The 22,523-nt window shown below is 39.2% G+C and overlaps 2 long non-coding RNA genes across 2 annotated transcripts; one reads left to right on the top strand and one right to left on the bottom strand.

The window, feature by feature from the left end:
• Positions 1 to 2,475: 2,475 nt before the first annotated feature.
• LOC147365080 (uncharacterized) lies at positions 2,476 to 21,921 on the top strand. Its single transcript, XR_015135130.1, has 3 exons — positions 2,476 to 3,976; positions 4,507 to 4,583; positions 21,766 to 21,921. It is a non-coding gene; the product is annotated as an uncharacterized LOC147365080 (long non-coding RNA).
• Positions 21,475 to 22,239, bottom strand: LOC147365079 (uncharacterized). Its single transcript, XR_015135131.1, has 2 exons — positions 22,111 to 22,239; positions 21,475 to 21,921 (listed from the first exon to the last, which is right to left on the bottom strand). It is a non-coding gene; the product is annotated as an uncharacterized LOC147365079 (long non-coding RNA).
• Positions 22,240 to 22,523: the final 284 nt, after the last annotated feature.

The raw sequence follows: 22,523 nt of genomic DNA, 5'->3' as shown, positions 1-22,523 counted from the left end.
GACCCCATGAACCGCAGGATGCCAGGCCTCTCTGTCCATCACCAACTCCCAGAGTCCACCCAAACCCATGTCCATCGAGTCGGTGATACCATCCAACCATCTCATCCTCTGTCATCCCCTTCTCCTCCTGCCTGCAATCTTTCCCAGCATCAGGGTCTTTTCAAATGAGTCAGCTCTTCCCATCAGGTGGCCAAAGTATTGGAGGTTCAGATTCAGCATCAGTCCTTCCAATGAACACCCAGGATTGATCTCCTTTAAAATGGACTGGTTGGATCTCCTTGCACTCCAAGTGTCTCTCAAGAGTCTTCTCCAACATCATAGTTCAAAAGCATCAATTCTTCGGCGCTCAGCTTTCTTCACAGTCCAACTCTCACATCCATACATGACCACTGGAAAAGCTATAGCCTTGACTAGACGAACCTTTGCTGGCAAATTAATGTCTCTGCTTTTTAATATGCTGTCTAGGTTGGTCATAACTTTCCTTCCAAGGAGTAAGCGTCTTTTAATTTCATGGCTGCAATCACCATCTACAGTGATTTGGGAGCCCCAAAAAATAAAGTTTGAGACTGTTTCCACTGTTTCCCCATCTATTTCCCACGAAGTGATGGGACCAGTTGCCATGATCTTAGTTTTCTGAACATTGAACTTTAAGCCAACTTTTTCACTCTCCACTTTCACTTTCATCAAGAGGCTCTTTAGTTCCTCTTCACTTTCTGCCATAAGGGTGGTGTCATCTGCATATCTGAGGTTATTGATATTTCTCCCAGCAATCTTGATTCCAGCTTGTGCTTCTTCCAACCCAGCGTTTCTCATGATGTATTCTGCATATAAGTTAAATAAGCAGGTGACAATATACAGCCTTGACGTACTCCTTTTCCTATTTGGAATCAGTCTGTTGCTCCATGTCCAGTTCTAACTGTTGCTTCCTGAATTGCATACAGATTTCTCAAGAGGCAGGTCAGGTGATCTGGTATTCCCATCTCTTTCAGAATTTCCCACAGATTATTGTGATCCACACAGTCAAAGGCTTTGGCATAGGCAATAAAGCAGAAATGGATGTTTTTCTGGAAATCTTTTGCTTTTTTGATGATCCAGCGGATGTTGGCAGTTTGATCTCTGGTTCCTCTGCCTTTTCTAAAACCAGCTTGAACATCTGGAAGTTCACGGTTCACGTATTGCTGAAACCTGGCTTGGAGAATTTTAAGCATTATTTCACTAGCGTGTGAGATGAGTGCAATTGTGCAGTAGTTTGAGCATTCTTTGGCATTGCCTTTCTTTGGGATTGGAATCAAAACTGACCTTTTCCAGACCTGTGGCCACTGCTGAGTTTTCCAAATTTGCTGGCATATTGAGTGCAGCACTTTCCCAACATCATCTTTCAGGATTTGAAAGAGCTCAACTGGAATTCCATCACCTCCACTAGCTTTGTTCATAGTGATGCATTCTAAGGCCCACTTGACTTCACATTCCAGGATGTCTGGCTCTAGGTGAGTAGTCACACCATCAGGGTCATGAAGATCTTTTTTGTACAGTTCTTCTGTGTCTTCTTACCACTTTTTGTTAATATCTTCTGCTTCTATTAGGTCCTTACCATTTCTGTCCTTTAATGTGCCCATCTTTGCATGAAATGTTACCTTGGTATCTCTAGTTTTCTTGAAGAGATCTCTAGTCTTTCCCATTCTATTGTTTTCCTCTATTTCTTTGCATTGATTGCTGAGGAAGGCTCTCTTATCTCTCCTTGCTATTCTTTGGAACTCTGCATTCAAATGGGTATATCTTTCCTTTTCTCCTCTGCTTTTCGCTTCTCTTCTTTTCACAGCTATTTGTAATGCCTCCTCAGACAGCCATTTTGCTTTCTTGCCTTTCTTTTTCTTGGAGATGGTCTTGATTCCTGTCTCCTGTACAATGTCACGAACCTACATCCATAGTTCATCAGGCACTCTGTCTATCAGATCCAGTCCCTTAAATCTATTTCTCACTCCCACTGTATATTCATAAGGGGTTCTATTTAGGTCGTACCTGAATGGTCTAGTAGTTTTCTCCACTTTCTTCAATTTCAGTCTGAATTTGGCAATAAGGAGTTCATGATCCAAGCCACAGTCAGCTCCTGATCTTGTTTTTGCTGTCTGTATAGAGCTTCTCCATCTTTGGCTGCAAATAATAAAGTCAATCGGATTTTGGTGTCAACCAGCTGGTGATATCCATGTGTAGAGTCTTCTCTTGTGTTGTTGGAAGAGGGTTTTTGCTATGACCAGTACGTTCTCTTGGCAGAACTCTATTAGCCTTTGCCCTGCTTCATTCCGTATTCCAAGGCCAAATTTGCCTGTTACTCCAGGTCATGTATAAATTAGATTCAAGGAGTTGAGAGTAAAGCCAGGAAGAAACCTAAGAGGTCCCTGCAGTTATACAAGAAAGATGTACCAAATGGCTGAATTAGAAGAGTAGCAAAGAGTTTAGAAATGAGGAAATGGATGTGGGTGCTATACAAGAGATAAGCTGACATGACCTTGATGTTTATTGAAGGTGTATGTACTTCATTACACTCTGGTACCCATCTGCCATAGACAGTATGTTTATTCTAATAGGGCTATTTAAAAGGGCATGGCTGTATCTCTATTAATTATCAAAATTAAACAGTCTGTTTCAGTTTCAGATCTACTTGAGGATCTATATGCAGAACAACCTAGGTATATTTCCAACAGCCATGGCATTCCTGCAGCTAGTAAAACAGAATTCTGAAGCATAAAAATTATTAAGTCACTTTCCCAAGATCACTCAACTAATGAGTGGCAGATCTGGAAATATAACCTAAGTTGTTGTGTTCTGCTAACACAGCACATAAGTATCTAATCATGTTCTTATTGTTAATGGGAAGTTTGTTCATTAGAGTGCTATGTTGAGACATTGGGTGTATTACTAATATTATAATATTAAATAAATATACAAAGTCATGTTTGCTATGATTGTTTGTTTTTTTCCCATTATTGAGTCCTGCTCCCACTTCTCATCATATTTCTATACTACAAGAGAGACAGAGCAGTAGACAAAATTCACTTTTCAGAGGAAAAAACTCCCACCTTGTGCAACAATTCCAAACTTTCTGTCCAAGGTAGCTTATTACTCTCCAGGTTCAATATATCATTTGAAGTCAATCAAGTTCACATCTGGCAGGCAAAAGATTAAAAAGCAGCCAGTGCTCCTGAATCCCCTCACTCCTGATTTCTGCATTGCCAAAGTTTACTAACTGCTTCAGCAATGGCAGCTCCTATGGTGACTGGGCTTCTGCACAATTTGACCCATGATCACTGTGGGGAGCAAGGAGGCTGGTGTAGGCCCCACAAAGTGTTTGAGTGGGACACCAGGTGGCAGTGCTTCAGCTTTCATGCTTGCTGCATCCACTGTGCTGGAACCTGATTCTCTAGGAGGGAAAATAGAAACATTTAGATAAAGCTTTCACCAAGGGGTGACATTCTGGTAAAGATGTAAGGGAAGTTCAGAGATACACTATGTAGGTGTTTTGGGTAATAGCATTACAGTAGAGAGGGCAAAGGCAAGGGACACAGGTCTTGATATAGAAACATGTTTAGAGTGTTTAAGTAATAATATCTCTTCTTTCTCTGAGCCACTTATTCTTCCTAGGACACTATTGCATAAGAAACTTGCTAAAGCATTCAGCTGAATATTCATTGGAAGGACTGATTCTGAAGCTGAAGCTCCAGTACTTTGGCCACCTGATGCAAAGAGACAACTCACTGAAAAAGACTCTGATGCTGGGAAAGATTGAAGGCAGGAGGAGAAGAGGACAACAGAAGACGAGATGGTTGGATAGCATCACCGACTCAACAGACATGAGTTTGAGTAAGCTCTGGGAAACAGTGCAAGACAGTGAAGGCTGGCGTTCTGCAGTCCATAGGGTCGCAGAGTTGGGCACAACTGAGCAACTGAGCAAGAACAAAGCATTCAGCACTGTTAACTGGTTAGTGGATGATTTCCTCATATACTGATCCTGGGGCAATTGTACCTATGGTTTGGCATCTTCTTTTCTGGTTCCCTTTAACTTCCAGTTTTAACCAGAAATGTCACCACCATTAAGACATCCAGCCACCCTGGGGTCAAGTGCCTCTCCATAGTCCAAGTCTTTCTCTTTAGAAGCCCTCTAAGATGTTACATACTGCCTGGCAATAAAAATTAGAGATGCTTATCACAGTTAGAAAAATTATGTCGCATTTCTCACAGATTAAAAACTTGGGAACAATAAAATTAGAGTTTTGATATTTAAATTAGATAATGAATCTGAAATGCATCCTACATTGCCTGAATTATAGTAAGCACAATAAATATCAACTTTCTTTTTTCTACTAAAACCTACCTTTCCTTCAATGTCCAGCTCTGTAACCTTCTACTCCTTTTTTTTCCCTTCCATATCAGGTCAGTGATGGGAGTTTCTAGAAAGATACTTAATCACTTATTTTCCTGGAGACTCATTACTCTTCTCTATATTTTTAGGATTATATCTACTAGCTACACTGATGCATTGACACTCTCAGCATGCAGAAAAGACACGAAAGGAACACCCAGAGGAGGTAGGTATTATTTTGATTTCTCTAATGAATAATAAAATCAAGGTAATTTTTGTATGTTTACTGGCTATTGGATATAATATTTCTAAATTGAATCTCCAAGATTTTTCCATTCTGTTTAACTATTTTCTTTTCTTTTTGATTTATGAGCTTTTCATATATCCTGCACTTGAGTTCTTTTTTAGAAATATCCATTGCAAATATGGTCTACCAGTCTGGAATTGACTTTCTACCCTCTTGGCAGTTATTTTTTTAATAAAGACTATTTAAAAATACACTTTCGTGTTCATAAGAAGCTAGCTTGAAAGTTTTGTCTGTTTTCTTTAAGAACTGTAGAACTGCTTTCTTTGGGTGACTGCTATTGCTTCTGATAAGAAAACAGGTATCATTCAAATGATATTTCCCAGAATACAATATATCAATCTTCCATGAGTATTGGAAAGATTATTTCCACTTAAATAGACCCTGGGATTCTTCTTCAATGTCTTGCAAACTTCTGCCAAAACCATGATGGCCCTCTTGCAGAATTCCTTATTCATCTTTATAGCATTTTACATAACATTGTTGCTGAATAAGGTGCTTGTTGTATAGGAATTCAATACAGCAGTGAGTGGAGGTGCTTCCTATATATAAGCAAATAGGTTATGGAATGGATAACAGAAGTAGTTATAAATACCAGCTACAGTTATGTGGTCATTTGCAGTAACAAAAAAATGTTAATGTTTTTTCATTTTGATATGAATATATTCACGTATACATTCAGTTCAGTTCAGTTCAGTTGCTCAGTCATGTCTGACTCTTTGTGATCCCATGAAACGCAGCACACCAGGCCTCCCTGTCCATCACCAACTCCTGGAGTTCACTCAGACTCACGTCCATTGAGTCAGTGATGCCATCCAGCCATCTCATCCTCTGTCGTCCCCTTCTCCTCCTGCCCCCAATCCCTCCCAGCATCAGAGTCTTTTCCAATGAGTCAACTCTTCACATGAGGTGGCCAAAGTACTGAAGTTTCAGCTTCAGCATCATTCCTTCCAAAGAAATCCCAGGGCTGATCTCCTTCAGAATGAACTGGTTGGATCTCCTTTCAGTCCAAGGGACTCTCAAGAGTCTTCTCCAACATCACAGTTCAAAAGCATCAGTTCTTTGGTGCTCAGCTTTCTTCACAGTCCAACTCTCACATCCATACGTGACCACAGGAAAAACCATAACCTTGACTAGACAGACCTTTGTTGGCAAAGTAATGTCTCTGCTTTTCAATATGCTATCTAGGTTGCTCATAACTTTTCTTCCAAGGAATAAGCGTCTTTTAATTTCATGGCTGCAGTCACCATCTGCAGTGATTTTGGAGCCCCCCCAAAATAAAGTCTGACACTGTTTCCACTGTTTCCCCATCTATTTCCCAGGAAGTGATGGGACCAGATGCCATGATCTTCGTTTTCTGAATGAAAGCTTTAAGCCAACTTTTTCACTCTCCTCTTTCACCTTCAAGAGGCTTTTTAGTTCTTCTTCACTTTCTGCCATAATGGTGATGTCATCTGCATATCTGAGGTTATTGATACGTATACATTAATTATTTTTAAATCCTCTGTCTCATTTGCTTGCCTGTAGTAACATAAAATGTGCTGCTGCTGCTGCTAAATCACTTCAGTTGTGTCTGACTCTGTGCGACCCCATAGATGGCAGCCCACCAGGCTCCCCCGTCCCTGGGATTCTCCAGGCAAGAACACTGAGTGGGTTGCCATGTTCTTCTCCAATGCATGAAAGTGAAGAGTGAAAGTGAAGTCGCTCAGTCGTGTCCTTAGCGACCCCATGGACTGCAGACTACTAGGTACCTCCGTCCATGGGATTTTCAAGGCAAGAATACTGAAGTAGGGTGCCATTGCCTTCTTCAATAAAATGTGCTAATATCTCATTGTATCTCAGTTATTAAGATACAGGATTCAATGCAAGAATGTGATTCAGCTAGAAGAGGAAAGAACATCACCCAAAAAATGGATAAATGAACTTGGTATAATCTTTGCAGGAGGGAGTTAACTTATATTGGTTGAATTATTGCATCATATCAGCAGGAAGAATAGTTTTACTGTTGACTTTATGACAAAGTTGTGTTGTTAAAAGAGGTACTGATGGATGCCTAGTTAACAAATCAATTAAATAGTTAAGCTGTTGCAGTAACTTTGTACTGCCCTAACCTAACTATCTAGAAATCTATTTGGAAGGTACTTGTCATGAAGTAGCCATATTTTAAATTCTGCTGGTTGGTACAGGGCTCCAGGCACTGTGGCAACTCACACACATTGCTGCTGATCAACTACATCATCTTATTGATGACACACAACTCTTCCACTTCCCACCAGATCTTCAAATCTTCTGTTCATCCTGGGCCAAGTATGCATGTAGCATAACAGCAGGTGACACTCTTCTCCTCAAGGTCCCTCGTTCTTGTGAGACACTAAAGGAGGTGAGAGACAAGTTTTAGTGTGTTATGCAGGTTCTATTATCCTCATGGTTCTAGTATGTCCTTATGAGTCACAGTTCATCCATGCTTTTGTCTGTACCCAACTTTCCCTCAAATGTTACTCTTGCTGGCTAATAGTGAATTCAGCCTCAACACCAGATACAAAGATAACAGCTTTGTATAGACTCCTCCAGCTCTAGCAATTGCCTGAATTCTAATCTCAATAACTGATCTCCTATTCGACACCATTAGTGGTTCTGCTTTTCTGACTGTAACTTCAGTGACACAAAGTCTAAGAGGAAAGGACTAAGGAAATGATTTTCATGGTGATTCCAGATAACTATGACTAGACCCATGTTTGTGATGTGAGGGTCTTTAGATGAAGCTGCCAGTTTGATGTATTATGGGGCAAGTATTTAACTTTAGACAACGCATGTCCCATATGATTGTTTGAAAGTCAAAAATTCAAGACCGAGAATGTATTAGTAGAAAGTTACTCTGGACACCTGTTTCCAAATGACATGGAAGGAGTTTTTCTTTAAAATTAAATCCTCTAATCTAGACCACAGATGAAGCAACCACAGGAGTACCATTTCTTGTCTGAGGTCTGCAGGTGTGCATTTCAACTGGGGTTCTGCAGCAGGGGAGCTCTCTCTTATTAAGCTCTGGGGTTTTTGTACAGCTTTTCTCATTACTTCAAGCACTGTGAGTTCCCAGACTGCACAAAAGTACTTTGCAGAGTCTTCCAGCTGTAAGGCTGAAATGGTGAGGCTAATGGAGTTCTGTGCTTTCTGAAAGTTTACAGAGTAGCGGCCGTTCCTTGCATTTGGGCCAGAAGATTCCTGACGAATAAGGAAAGTCATCTCTCCACTGGGAAGCTGCTTGTACCAATAAAGGTAGTGCGTGTACCCACTCCAACTTACTTCATACCAACAGTGCAGAATGACAGATTGCCCTATTTGACTGGTTACGTATGGCTGGTCTTGAGTAACTTTCTGGGCCACACCAGATCCTGTGGAAAAAAATCAGAAAACTGAGCTGAAGTAGTGAACAAAATAATGTAGGAATTAGGCTAATTTGGCACCCAAAGAAAACCCAAATTGAAATCATAATAAATATGCTTTTCCCCAAACCTCCTTTCCTCCCCAAGTCCCTGTGAAGCTCCACGTGTCTGTGTGCAGGCCTTTCACTCACACCAGACACTCACACCCATGATTGGAAGCATCCCTACCAGAGAAGGTGACGGCCAGGAACACCCAGAGCAGACTAGAGAGCGGCATGAGGCTCTCTAGAAGAGGAAAGAACATCAACTCTGCCTCAAGCTGAGAGTTCAATGTCTTTGAATGCCTGGCAGCCCAAATACATAGTACCCAGTACCTGTGTGGCTCCCCCCAACAGGAAGTAGGAGTCGTCATGTTTATAGACCACGTGGTCTGTGCACAGATGAGAAAAAGTCTGACTCACCACAAACTTTTATTTTGTCTACTTGTCTTTCTCTGGTCATGAATTACCTGGTCACTAATGACCTATGCATATCTGAAAGGGGCCTGAAAAAAACAGTCCTCATGAAAGGTTTGAGTTGAGCAGAACAGAAGAATAAACAAGTTGACATGTATTGGTAATTATTCAGCAGAATAACTTTACCAGCCCATATAAAACATAATTTAGTATATGCCATGAACCCTTCTTATAATCTATTTACTGGTCATCACTTAGCCTATGCCTACGGTCCTCCATCCAGAGTCTAATGACTCTTTTAAGAAGCTCATAGACCTTCAGCTTTCTTGGTGAAAGGCAATCTTCTCCAAATAGTTAGTATATCTCTTGTTTACTGGGTTCTAGGGCTCTAGTTAGGTTTTCCTGTAAATAAGTTACTTCAAGATCAAACAATAACAAATCAGTCCTTCTGACTTTCAGAATCTATTCCAATATCTATGCTTTTATGAAATTATAACAGGAATAAAATATTTTTTGTACAACTTTTCCCATTACCTCAAGCACTGTGAGTTCCCAGACTGTACAAAAGTACTTTGCAGAGTCTTCCAGCTGTAAGGCTGACATTGAGTCTTACTTATTAGACTCTGAGAAGGATCAGGGGATTCAGACCTGCTGCCTCCCAAACTAGAGTCATACTTCTTAGACCATGTGTCCTAGAGTTGTCCTCACGTCACGTTTTCTATGTCATTGGCCCAAAGAGTTCAGTCTCACTTGTTAGTGGCTCATTATTTTTCTCTTTGTGAAATAAAGTCAATAGAAGCATGCCAGATCTTTCTGTGACTCAGTGCTATAATACACTCCTACCAAACTTGGTATCTACAGGCTGCAGACACTTAGTACCTGTCAGTACCACAGAAGCTGGGGACTGAAGTTCTGTATACTGTTACAAGATCACGTAGAATGTAACTGTCAATCTTCCATCTGGTTTCTTTGTTTTAATGGAAGAATTAACATAAAATAGTCAAAGGCAAATAGACAAGTAGAAAGGAAAGTACAGACAAGTTCTCTAAAACAGTGCCAGTCCTTTAATTTTAAGACAAGATAACTAGTGATGCAGGAATAAAAGTGTATATTTAGTTGAGATGTCTACTCCTCTGTCTCATTTCACCTCGGAGTTCTGACAGGCAGCTGATGCCCTGGTTTGCAATTATTTATAACTAAGTAGAAGAGACCATGATACCCACAGCAGCCTAGGCAGTAGCATGATAATGTGAAATATATATATATATATATTAACAGAATAACTACAGATATAAATATAAAGAAATTGACATTGATAAATTTTTATCAAAACACAGAACTTACTCTGATTTTACGGGCACTTTTTTGATGCATAACTCTATGAAATTTTATCACATGTGTGGGTTCTTGTAACTGTCACAGAAATGACAATACAGAACTTCCATCACTCTAAAAATTGTCCCTTTGCACACGTTCTCACCCCTGCAATCCCTGATCACCCCTGGCAACTACTGATCTCCTTTTCATTTCTATATCTTTCCTTTTAAGAATGTCATGTAAGTAGAATTATACCTTATGTATGGGATCATTATGGATCATAACCATACTATCCAATGTGTTATACATCAAGCAGCCTTCTGAGATAGACTTTTTTCCACTCAGCATAACACTCTTGAGATCAGTGTAGCTTATTGCATGTCTCAGTAGTCTGTTCCTTTTAATCACTACAGACTTTTCTCAACTAAGGATGGTTTGACTTGTGCTTATTGACTTTATGGTGGTGAGAAAGCCATATGCATTCGGTTGAGAGCATACTTTGAATTTTGCTATTTTCCTGGGCTAGCACCATGCAGCATGATATTCTCAGGTGATGCTGGGAGTGAGCTGAGCTTCTGCTGCTGCTAAGTCGCTTCAGTCATGTCTGACTCTGTGCGACCCCATAGATGGCAGCCCACTAGGCTCCTATGTCCCTGGGATTCTCCAGGCAAGAACACTGGAGTGGGTTGCCATTTCCTTCTCCAATGCATGAAAGTGAAAAGTGAAAGTGAAGTCGCTCAGTCGTGCCCGACTCTTAGTGACCCCATGGACTGCAGCCTACCAGGCTCCTCTGTCCATGGGATTTTCCAGGCAAGAGTATTGAAGTGGGCTGCCATTGCCTTCTCCGAGCTGAGCTTCTAGTCAGCCCCAAAATCAGGAGCATAAACAGCCTTTCTGTACCCATACAGCCTTTCTGTTTTTCACTCTCAGCTCAGCAGTCAATAAATTACATGAGATTTTTCTATACTTTACTATAAAATAAGCTTTGTGTTAGATGATTTTCCCCAACTCTAAATTAATGTAACTGTTGAGCCTAATAAAGCTAAAATAAGATGTTTGGAGGGTTAGATGTAGTAAATGCTTTTTCTCCTTAATACAATATTTTCAACTTACAATGGTTTACTAGAATGTAACTCCATCATAAGTTGAGGAAGATCTATAAATAATATGTTTATTCATCAGTTTACCCAATGATGATGTTTCCAGTTTAGGGCCATCACAAATACAGCTACCATGAATGTTCATCTACAGATTTTTGTATGAACATAAGTTTTTTGTTTCTCAAGCATTAGTACCACAAGTGTGATGGCTGAGTTGTAAGGAAAGTGGATATTTAAGTTTATGTGAAAGTGATGTACCATCTTCTAGAATAACTATACCATTCACCCACCAGCAATGCCTGAGTGATCCAGTTTCTCTGCATCGTTGCCAGAACTTGGTATGGTCAGTACTTTTAGTTTTACCCTTTATGACAGTTGTGGAGTGCTATCTCATTGTGTCTCTAATTTACATTCCCTAACTGCTACTGATGTTGAACATTTGTTCATATACTTATTTATAATCTTTTATCCCTACTACATATCCTCTTTGGTAAAGTGCCTGTGTTAGTCTTTTGTTCATTTCGCAACTGGATTGTTTGTTTTCTTCCTGTTGAGTTTAGGAGTCCATTGTATTCTGAATACCACTCTTTTGATGGAAAAATAGTCTGCAAACATTTCCTGCCATTCGGTGCTTTGTCTTTTTCATTCTCTTAATAGTAACTTTCACAGAGCAATCATTTTTCATTTTAATGAAATCTAATATTTTTCATGGATTGTACTTTTGGTGTCATGTCAAAAATCTTTTTGCCTAACCCTACTTTATAAAGATTTTCTCTTATGGTTTCTTCTAAAATATTTATAGTTTTACATTTGAATGTATGATCCATTTGGAGACTGAATTCAATGTTTTATATAAGATGTGAGATTTAGGCCAAGTTCCAATTATTTGCGTATAAATATCCAATTGTCCCAGTATCATTTCCTGATAAAACTGTCCTCTGTTCAATTGTCTTTGCACCTTTGTCAAAAAAAATCAATTTTCCTCACTTGTATGGGGTAACTTCTATACTCTTATTCAGTGACATGAACTTGCCAATGATTTTTTAATTATCCTTTTAGCATCTGTAGCATGGTTTACTTTTTCATTCCTTATATTCATAATTTATGCTTTTGCTTTTTTTCCCTTGATACTTCTACCTAGAAACAGATCAATTTTATTAATCAGCTTTCTCCCTTTGTGAGTCTACTTCTATAGTGTTACCCAGCAGCATAAATTTATTAATAATATTGCTTTATTACCATTTTCCCACTGCAGAATCTGCATATGATTTTCTCATGTGTATAATTCATGTTTTCTTTTATAATATTGATTGTTCCCTTGATGATTCGAGCTAGGAATAGATCAATGTTATTAATCATATTAATAAAATTAACTGTATTAAACGGTTATTTCTATTGTTTGCTTTAGAGTTCACCAATCTGAATTTTTAATTTTATCCTTCTTTTAGATTATATTGGGTTTTATTTGTTCCATTTCTATCTTCTTTTGTTGAAAGGTTAGAAATTTTATTTCAAAATTTTTTCTTTGGTAAACAGTTCAGTTCAGTACAGTCGCTCAGTTGTGTCCGACTCCTTGCGACCCCATGAACCGCAGAACGCCAGGCCTCCCTGTCCATCACCAACTCCCAGAGTCCACCCAAAGCCATGTCCATCGAGTCGGTGATGCCATCCAACCATCTCATCCTCTGTTGTCCTTTTCTTCTACCGCCTTCAATCCTTCCCAGCATCAGGGTCTTCCCAAATGGGTTAGCTCTTCGCATCAGGTGGCCAAAGTATTGGAATTTCAGCTTCACCATCAGTCCTTCCAATGAACACCCAGGACTGATCTCCTTTGGATAGACTGGTTGGACCTCCTTGCAGTCCAAGGGATGCTCAAGAGTTTTCTCCAACACCACAGTTCAAAAGCATCATTCTTCAGCGCTCAGCTTTCTTTATAGTCCAACTCTCACATCCATACATGACCAATGGAAAAACCATAGCCTTAACTAGATGGACCTTTGTTGGCAAATTAATGTCTCTGCTTTTCAACATGCTGTCTAGGTTGGTCATAACTTTCCTTCCAAAGAGAAAGTGTCTTTTAATTTCATAGCTACAATCACCATCTGCAGTGATTTTGGAGCCCCCAAAAATAAAGTCAGCACTGTTTCCACTGTTTCCCCATCTATTTGCTATGAAATGATGGGACCGGATGCCATGATCTTAGTTTTCTGAATGTTGAACTTTAAGCCAACTTTTTCACTCTCCTCTTTCACTTTCATCAAGAGGCTCTTTAGTTCTTCACTTTCTGCCACAAGGCTGGTGTCATCTGCATATCTGAGGTTATTGATATTTCTCCCAGCAATCTTGATTCCAGCTTGTGCTTCTTCCAGCCCAGCATTTCTCATGATGTACTCTGCATAGAAGTTAAATAAGCAGGGTGACAGTATACAGCTTTGACATACTCCTTTTCCTATTTGGAATCAGTCTGTTGTTCCATGTCCAGTTCTAACTGTTGCTTCCTGAGCTGCATACAGGTTTCTCAAGAGGCAGGTCAGTTGGTCTGGTATTCCCATCTCTTTCAGAATTTTCCACAGTTTATTGTGATCCACACAGTCAAAGGCTTTGGCATAGTCAATAAAGCAGAAATAGATGTTTTTCTGGAACTCTCTTGCTTTTTTGATGATCCAGTGGATGTTGGCAATTTGATCTCTGGTTCCTCTGCCCTTCTAAAACCAGCTTGAACATCTGGAAGTTCACGTTTCATGTATTGCTAAACCCTGGCTCGGAGAATTTTAAGCATTACCTTACTAGTGTGTGAGATGAGCGCAATTGTGCAGTAGTTTGAGCATTCTTTGTCATTGCCTTTCTTTGGGATTGGAATGAAAACTGGCCTTTTCCAGTCCTATGGCCACTGCTGAGTTTTCCAAATTTGCTGGCATATTGGGTGCAGCACTTTAGAAAGTACTTAAAAAAGATAAATTTCCTTCTAAGTATTATTTTAGCTGTGCCTCATACATATGTTTGTGTTCTCTCTATATTTTCTTTCAAATACTTTTTAATAGTCATTGTAATTGCTTATTAAACATACATATGAGTTGTTTTAAATTTAGTGCCAAAATTCCAAATGTTTGGGAGTTTTTAGAGATATCTTTTCACAATTGATTTTCTATATCAACTCCATTTTGGTGAAAGAATAAATTCTGTATAATTTCAATTTTCTTATATTAAGACTTTTTATGCACAAACAAACTGTGTGTGTCTGTGTGTATATTTCACCTGCACTTCAGGGTGTGTCTGGAGCCTCAGCTGCAGGTTTGGGTACAGGCTGCAGGTGCCTGGGGAGCACTGTGCACTTGCTGCACAGAAGTAGGTGGCTGAGTCTCCAGGCTGGGAAGTTGCGAGGTGCAATGAGAGCTGTTTGGTACTCTTATTGAGGAAAACTGTGGGTCTTCCATCCTTCATTTCATTCACAATTGAACATACGGCTATCAAGAATGCAGGGCCTTTACCAGGATATTGCCAGTACCATGGGAAGTAGTCAAATGCACTCTTCTCATAACTACAGTTCAGAATGGAAATCTCTCCTTCCTGCACTGTCAAAGGTTGAGGGCTCTGTTTCACCTGCTCTTGGTCACTTTTTTCCTTCTGTTGTCCACTCACCCCTGCTTAAAGAGATCAAAAGTCATTAGGTCCACAAACTGATATTTCCTTCTTAAAGTTTCTATCTGCATGAGTTTGTCCATACTCCAATTTTCTCATTCCCTCAAATTATGAGATATCCTAGGGTTTCTCCATCATAACTCACAGTCTACTTGAAGACACAGAATTAAGAATGATGCTTCCAATATCTTGTTCATTGTTCCCGGCACCAAAGTTCAATGACAGCTCAGGTTCTTCTTCTGGTCTACTCAGCCAGCTAGAACTCTGACTTAAGATTCACATGAGCTTTAATTCTTTCAAGAGGCCCCACCTTCTCACAAGTACTTTCAACTAAAGCTATTTTTTTCAAAGCAAGCACTTCTCAATTTTCTCTACCTTAGACTTGCTCAAAATTACTTTCATTGAAAAGCAGAAATCCCCTCCTTACACATGGAATATGATTAGTTTAGAATTTCTCTCCTCTATTCCTCATCTTCTTTTCCTTCACATTTCCAAGAAGGTTAAAAATCATGTAGCAGGAAAACTTGATATCTTAACAGGGATTACATTATTTTACAATGGAGAAGAGAGGGGCTCCCATGAAATCACAAGATGAGCATTTCTCCTTTTTTTAATTACAAATACAAATTAAAGTTTATTGAAGATATCAGTTCAGTCACTCAGTCATCTCCATCTCATTGCAACCCCATGGACTGCAGCACACCAGTCCTCCCTGTCCATCACCAACTTCTGGAGTTCACTCAAATTCATGTCCATTGAGTTGGTGATACCATCCAACCACCTCATCCTCTGTTGTCTCCTTTTCCTCCTGCCTTAAGTCTTTCCCAGCATCAAATGAATCAGTTCTTTGCATCAGGTGACCAAAGTATTGGAGTTTCAGCTTCAACATCAGTCCTTCCAATGAATATTCAGGACTGATTTCCTTTAGAATGGACTGGTTGGATCTCCTTGAAGTCCAAGGGACTCTCAAGAGTCTTCTCCAACACCGCAGTTCAAAAGCATCAGTTCTTGGGTACTCACCTTCCTTATAGTCCAGCTCTCACATCCATACATAACTACTGAAAAAACCATAGCTTTGGCTAGACGGACCTTTGTTGGCAAAGTAATGTCTCTGATTTTTGAAATTCTGTCTAGGTTGGTCATAACTTTTCTTCCAAGGAGTAAGCATCTTTTACTTTCATGGCTGCAGTCACCATCTGCAGTGATTTTGGAGCCCAGAAAAATAAAGTCTGACACTGTTTCCACTGTTTCCCCATCTATTTGTAAAGTTAAAATAAATAAGAAGCACATGGTTTTGAAGCCCAGAATTTTGTCTCTGTATTTGATGTCAGCTCAAATTCAATCAAAGAAAGCATCATTACAGTCCAACAGGAGAAATAATAAAAGTTCTCATTCCTCAGTCTAATCCCATCTACCCCATTATTCTAAGGGGAACTTTTATTGTTTGTTAGACTTCTGATGTTTTCTTTTTAATTTATTCATTCATGAATGCATCTGAATATATATTTAATGAGTGCTGCTAAGTGACTCAGAGAAGGCAGTGGCACCCCACTCCAGTACTCTTGCCTGGAAAATCCCATGGGCAGAGGAGCCTGGAGGCTGCAGTCCATGGGGTCGCGAAGAGTCTGACATGACTGAAATGACTTAGCAGCAGCAGCTAAGTGACTACTTAATATTCAATACTTGGATCTCAAGAAGGAAAGAGACAGTTCCCATCTTCAGTCAACTGAGGCCCAAGACTCAAGTACAATCAGGTAAAAGCTACTAAGGAGAAATGTGTATCTCTAAGATACGACAAAGAAAAAAGTAATAAACTCGGCTTCTTAACTCAGCCAGATAACAGTTTTAATGGAGGCGATACTTGAACTGGAACTTACACCACTACTACATTTCCCATAAAGATGGAGGACATGAACTCTAGGCACAGATTAACTAAGTATATATTTATCTTAGAGAAGCTAAATGTGGCCATATTCTTGAGGACAACATGTATCATTAAGAGAAGTGTTGATTTTCAAACCCATGTTTTCAAACTATTAGACTACAATACATATAGATACTACCTAGGTAGAGGGATGGATAGATAGAAACATACATACATTCATACATGACTGATAGATGTAAACGGAACCATAATAGGAGATAATAATTTAGTGGATTTTTAAGGGATCCTTTATGGCTACTTGAAGAATATGTGTTTGTGGGACAAGCATTACAGTAATCTCCGAAGCAGCATTGCCCCTTTGTGGCCATAGAAAGAAGTTATCCAGAAAAAAATGTATATAGCTTCTTAAAAATTCATGTTCATCACCTATGAACATCAATCAGAGCACTGAAATAAGTAAGCAAGTCTTCATCTTGAACCAGTGATTTCTTGAGACAGAAGGAGATTTTGCCTTGTTGAAATATTGACCCTCAGACTGAGTCAGTGTAAGGAGCTGTCTTTCTTCCCATAATGGCAACATCAAATCAAGAAGAGCCCTTTATACTGAAGAGATCATGTCTTTAAATAGATTCTAAATTAATACTGCTTAATACACACTTAATACTGCTGTCTTTTTATTTTTTGTTTGCACACTGATGACATGAGTTTAGCTTGTTTTTGTTTTTGCATTATTTATTGAATCTATTATTGAGACAGCAACTGTACAGAAATGTTTAAGAAACCCAACGGAATGAAACAATAAGCAAGTGAACTAGAACTATCCTAAAAAGACACTTTGTAATAATACATCATGATCATCTAGGATTTATTCCAGGCATGCAAGGATGATTCAGTATCCTCAGATCAATCAATGTGATACACCGCAACAACAGAATGAAAGATAAAAACCACATAGTTACTTCAGCAGTTGCAGAAAAAGCATTTGACAAAAGTCAATATCCACTCATGATAAAAGCTCTCAATAAACTTGATATGGGGAAAATGTACTTCAAAATAATGAAGGTTATTTATGACAAACCAACAGCTAACATCACAATCAATTGTTTTAAAAAATGAAAGCTTTTTCTCTAAGACCTTAAACAAGACAAGTCTGCAAATCTCACCACTTCTATTTAACATAATACTGGAAGTCCTAGTCATAGCAATCAGATATGAAAAAGAAAGAAAAGCCATCCAAATTTGAAGAAAGAAACTGCCACTATTTGCAAATGACATGATGTTGTGTACAAAAAATTGTAAGGTACCATCAAAAAGCTATTAGGATAAATAAATGAAAGTAAAGCTCAGTAAAGTTGGAGTATGAAATTAATATATAGAAATCTTTTGCATTTCTATATACTAATAATGAATTACAAGAAAAAGAATTTAAGAAAACATCCAATTTACAATTGAATCTAAAAGAATAAAATAATTAGCAATAATTTCAACAAAGGAATTGAAAGACCTGTACTTTGAGAACTTTAAGAATTGATAAAAATGATTTAAGACAACACAAATAAATAGAAAGATATCTCATGTTCATGGACTGGAAGAGTTAATATTGCTAAAATATCCATACACCCAAAGCAATCTATAGATTCAATGCAATCCTCATCAAATTACCCATGGTATTTTTCATAGAATTAAAAAAAATAATCCTAAAATTTGTATGGAATTATAGAAGACCTCAACAGCCGAACCAATTTTGAGAAAAAAGAGCAAAGTTGAAAATACTACACTCTCTGATATGAAAATATGCTACACAGTCATAGCAATCCAAAGTTGTATGGTATTGGCACAAAAACAGACAAAGATAAATGGGACAAAATAGAACCAAAATAAACCCATGCATCTATGATCAATCAATCTATGACAAAAGAGGCAAGAATATACAGTGGGGGCAAAGAGAGATTCTTCAATAAGTAGGTTTTGAGCAAACTGAACAGCTACATGTAAAAGAATGAAACTAGGAATTTTTCTCACAGCATGAATAAAAATAACTCAAAATGTTTTAAAGACTAAAATGTAAGAGCTGAAATCATAAAACTCCTAAAAGAAAATATAGACAGTATGCTTTGTGACATTCATCTTTATAATATTTTTTTTCTAATCAAACTAAACTCTTGCACAGAGAAGAAAACCATTAACACAAAGAAAAGGAAATCTGAAAGGGAAAAGATATTTGCAAACAACATGTCGACAAGGATTTAATATCCAAAATATATAAAGAACTTGTACATTTAATATCAAATACATAATCTTATTTTAAATTAGGCAGAGGACCTGTATAGGCATTTTACCAAAAAAGGTATACAGATGGCCAACAGGCACATGAAAAGATGCTCAGTGTCTTTAGTCATCAGTAAAGTGCAAATCAGAACAACAAATGAGCAAATCACCTTACTAGGGCTGTCATCAAAAAGGCAAGAAATAACAAGGGTTGGTGAGGATGTGGAGAACAGGGAATCTTTGTGCACTGCTGGTAGTAATATAAGTTGGCAGCCTCTGTGGAAAGCAGTATGGAGATTCTCCCGCTCTGCCCTCCCTAGATTAAAAGTGGAATGATGCCTGCGACCTGGAGTCTTATCCTTCCTCAGGTGCTTAGAAAGGAGGCAGCACCTCTGCGGGGTGGGGAGAGATAGCCACTGGGATCCTATCTAGTTTTGGTGGCTGTGGTGGGAAAGATAACAGCAAACTGACTGACAATTTTTTTATAAAAATTAAAACTAGAACTACTACATAATCCAGAACTTCCACTCCTGGGTATTTATCCAAAAAGAACAGAAGAGCTACTTCAAAAATAGATAGGCATCCCAATGCTCACAGAAACATTATTTACAATAGTCAAGATCTTGAAGACATCTCAGTGTTCATTCGTATCATAGACGAATGGATAAAGAAGATCTAAATGATAGCTAGATCAATATAGTGGCAGATTCACTTTGATATATGGCAAAACCAACACAATATTGTAAAGTTAAATAAAATAAAATTAAAAAAATATAGATATAAATAGTGAAATATTACCATAAAAAAGTAAAATCTTGGCATTTGGGACAAATGGATAGACCCAGAGGGTATTATACTTATTGAAATAAGTCAGAGTGAGACAAGTAAACTGTATGTTTTAATACATATATGTGGAATCTGAAAAACAAAACAAACAAACAGAAACAGACTCACAGACATAATGAAACAACTAGTGGTCACTGATGGGAGAGGCGTGTAGGCGTGAACCAGGTGAGAGGAATCAAGAGGCACACACTCTGTTATAAAATAAACAAATTGCAAGTTTGTAATGTACACCAAGGAAATACGATCAATATTTTAAAGTAATTTTGTATGGTATGTAATTTATCAAAAATAGCAAATGACTATGCTGTACATCTGAAACTAATATAGTATTGTAAGTCAACCATGTTTCAATTTTAATAGTTTTAATTAGATTAAAATGTGGCAAAGTAGACTTTGGGTGTGGGATTAGTTGAAGGATCTTGATATGAATTATTCTGGATTATCTGGATAGGTCCTATACATAACCATGCATCCTTTGCTGACATGAAAAAAAGAAAAAAAGACTATCAGATATTTCTCTAGAAAGATGAGTTTATTTGGGATCAGCAAAGGATTGCAATTTGGGGTCTGCAACCATGGCAAGCCTCATGCAAGTCCCCACAGGACAAGAGAAAAGAAAAGGAAGTTGGGAGGGCTACTGTAAACAGACGTTTACATTTGTTTACTTTGGGATGTCCCTGGTGGTCCAGGGCTTAAGAATCTGCCTTCCAATGCAGGGGATGAGGTTCAGTCCCTGTAAGGACCTAAGATCCCACAGGCCACCAGGCAACTAAGCCCATGTGCCATAACTAGAGAGCCCATGTGCTGCAACTACTGAGCCCATGCACTCTAGAGACAGTGCTCCACAACAAGAGAAGCCCCTGCACACACACACACACACACACACACACACACACACACACACAGAGTGAACAGAGTCCATGGTTTTTCACTGGCCCAGTGTTTGCCTGGAAAAAAGGTGGCATATTTCTTCAGCCCTTTAATCCTGTTATCTTCACAGAGTATGAGAGCTCCCCCTGTTTCCCAACTCTATTTAAATGAGTTTCTGTTTATTTACTAATTTCCTACACCTTAGAAGCAAAAGAGTATTTGACTCCAGAAGAGAAAGGAGCTGAGGTGGTAGAAGTAAGAGGTTGCAGTGATTCAAGGAAGGGCTATGACCCAAGGAATCCAAGTGACCTCCAGAAGCTAGAAAAACGCAAGGAAATGGATTCTTCCTTAAAGCCTCTGATACTGCTGCTGCTAAGTCACTTCAGTCGGGTCCGACTCTGAAGGAACCAACCAGCCAAGATCATGACTGTAACCAGTAAAATTGATTTCATACTTCTTCAACCCAGAATTATAAGAGAACTCATTTGTTTTAACTTATCAAGTTCATATTAAACATTGAGCAAACATTTTTTCTTTGCTTTCCACAGTAGTAGGATGGCATGTAAATATTTTCAGTTGTCTGTTGGAACACTTCATGGTGAGGCAGATGTGAACATTCTGGAGAAGGCAACTAAGCTGGATAATATCTTTATTGGAGTGATTTCATTTAATTCCTTTCACTTTTTAACATTTTTGAGTTCAGCAAGCATGCTCTGTCACTCAGTCATGTTCAACTCTTTGAGACCCCATGGACTGTTAGCCTGCCAGGCTCTTCTGTTCATGAGATTTCCCAGTATTTCCCAAGAATACTGGAATGGGTTACCATTTCCTCCTCCAGAGGATCTTCCCCACCCAGGGATCAAACCCATGTCTCCTGCGTCTCCTGCATCGGTAAGCAGATTCTTTATCACTGAGCCACCTGGGAAGATGTGGTTAAATATTTATTTTAATTCTATCCTCTTATCAACTACTCTAATGGTTCCCAGTTAGAAGTTTCTAGTGCAGAAGGAGACACAGATTGAGAAGGGAAGATAAAGACTAAAGTCCATAATCTGTAGGGCCAAAAAGTATCTGTGGTTTATTTAAACTGTACTGATGTAGGTGAGTAACGTTAAGCACTGCAAATGCCCTGTGGTGGCCTCACAGTGTGACTGTGGCTGGAGGAGGGGCTGAGCCCGCGGAGGGTTTGTGTAGAGGCTGCAGGTGCCTGGGGAGCACTGTGCTGCACAGCACAGAAGTAGGTGCCTGAGTCTGTGGTCTTCGAAGAGGAAATGTGCAGTGAGCTGCAGCGTTCTGCAGGGACTGTCGTGGCGTTTAATCTTCCATCTCGCTTTGTCCCTGAAGGAACGTAAAACAGGTGGATGAGGCGGCCCCCGGGGTTCTGAAGATACCACTGCACACTGTCTGCGAAGGTGGAGAAGTTACACCGCAGAGTAGAGCTGGCTCCCTCCTGGAGACTCAGGGCTGGGGGACTCTGTGCCACATCCATCCCTCTCACACCTGATGAGAAGGAGAGAAACAGTCACAGGTGAGGGTCACAGAGCTCCTGCAAAACCCGGAAAGTACACCCCCAACCCCATAAATGATAAGGATAGACAGTCTGCAGGACTTGTCAGCTCCTCTCCCTCCTTCAACAAAAGAGAAGCTGCTCATTCCTTCAGATTCCCCTGTGGGGCAGCCCCAACTCACAGCAAACCTGGGCAAACAAAAGCCCCAGTACAGTGTCCACTAGCCTTTTCATGACTCTTTGCCTTGTTGCTGGAAAATATTCACAAAATACATAGCAAACCCAGGGTGGTGAGTGTCATGACTTGTCTGGATGTTTCACCTCCTGCAGCCAATCAGCTCAGCCTACAAACCCTGCTCAGCTGACACTCTGTGACAGGAAGCCCCACCCTTTGGTCTCAACTGAACTAAAAACAGATTAAAGAGGGGTGTGAGTGGAGGAAAAAGGTGACATTCAATGTTTTATACATAATTTTGAACTTGTGAAATGGACGTTCATATTTTCTCCTGATATATATTAATAAATAAATCTTAGGCAATAAAAGTGGAAAAAAGTCAGAAAAAGCTGATATCTATACTTCAAAATTTTCCATCTA

This window comes from Bos grunniens, chromosome 10 (genome assembly GCF_055505025.1).
Source record: "Bos grunniens cultivar Pamir isolate PY7600 chromosome 10, Bosgru_T2T1.0, whole genome shotgun sequence".
Lineage (NCBI taxonomy): Eukaryota > Metazoa > Chordata > Mammalia > Artiodactyla > Bovidae > Bos > Bos grunniens.
This window is presented reverse-complemented; position numbering and strand designations above follow the sequence as displayed.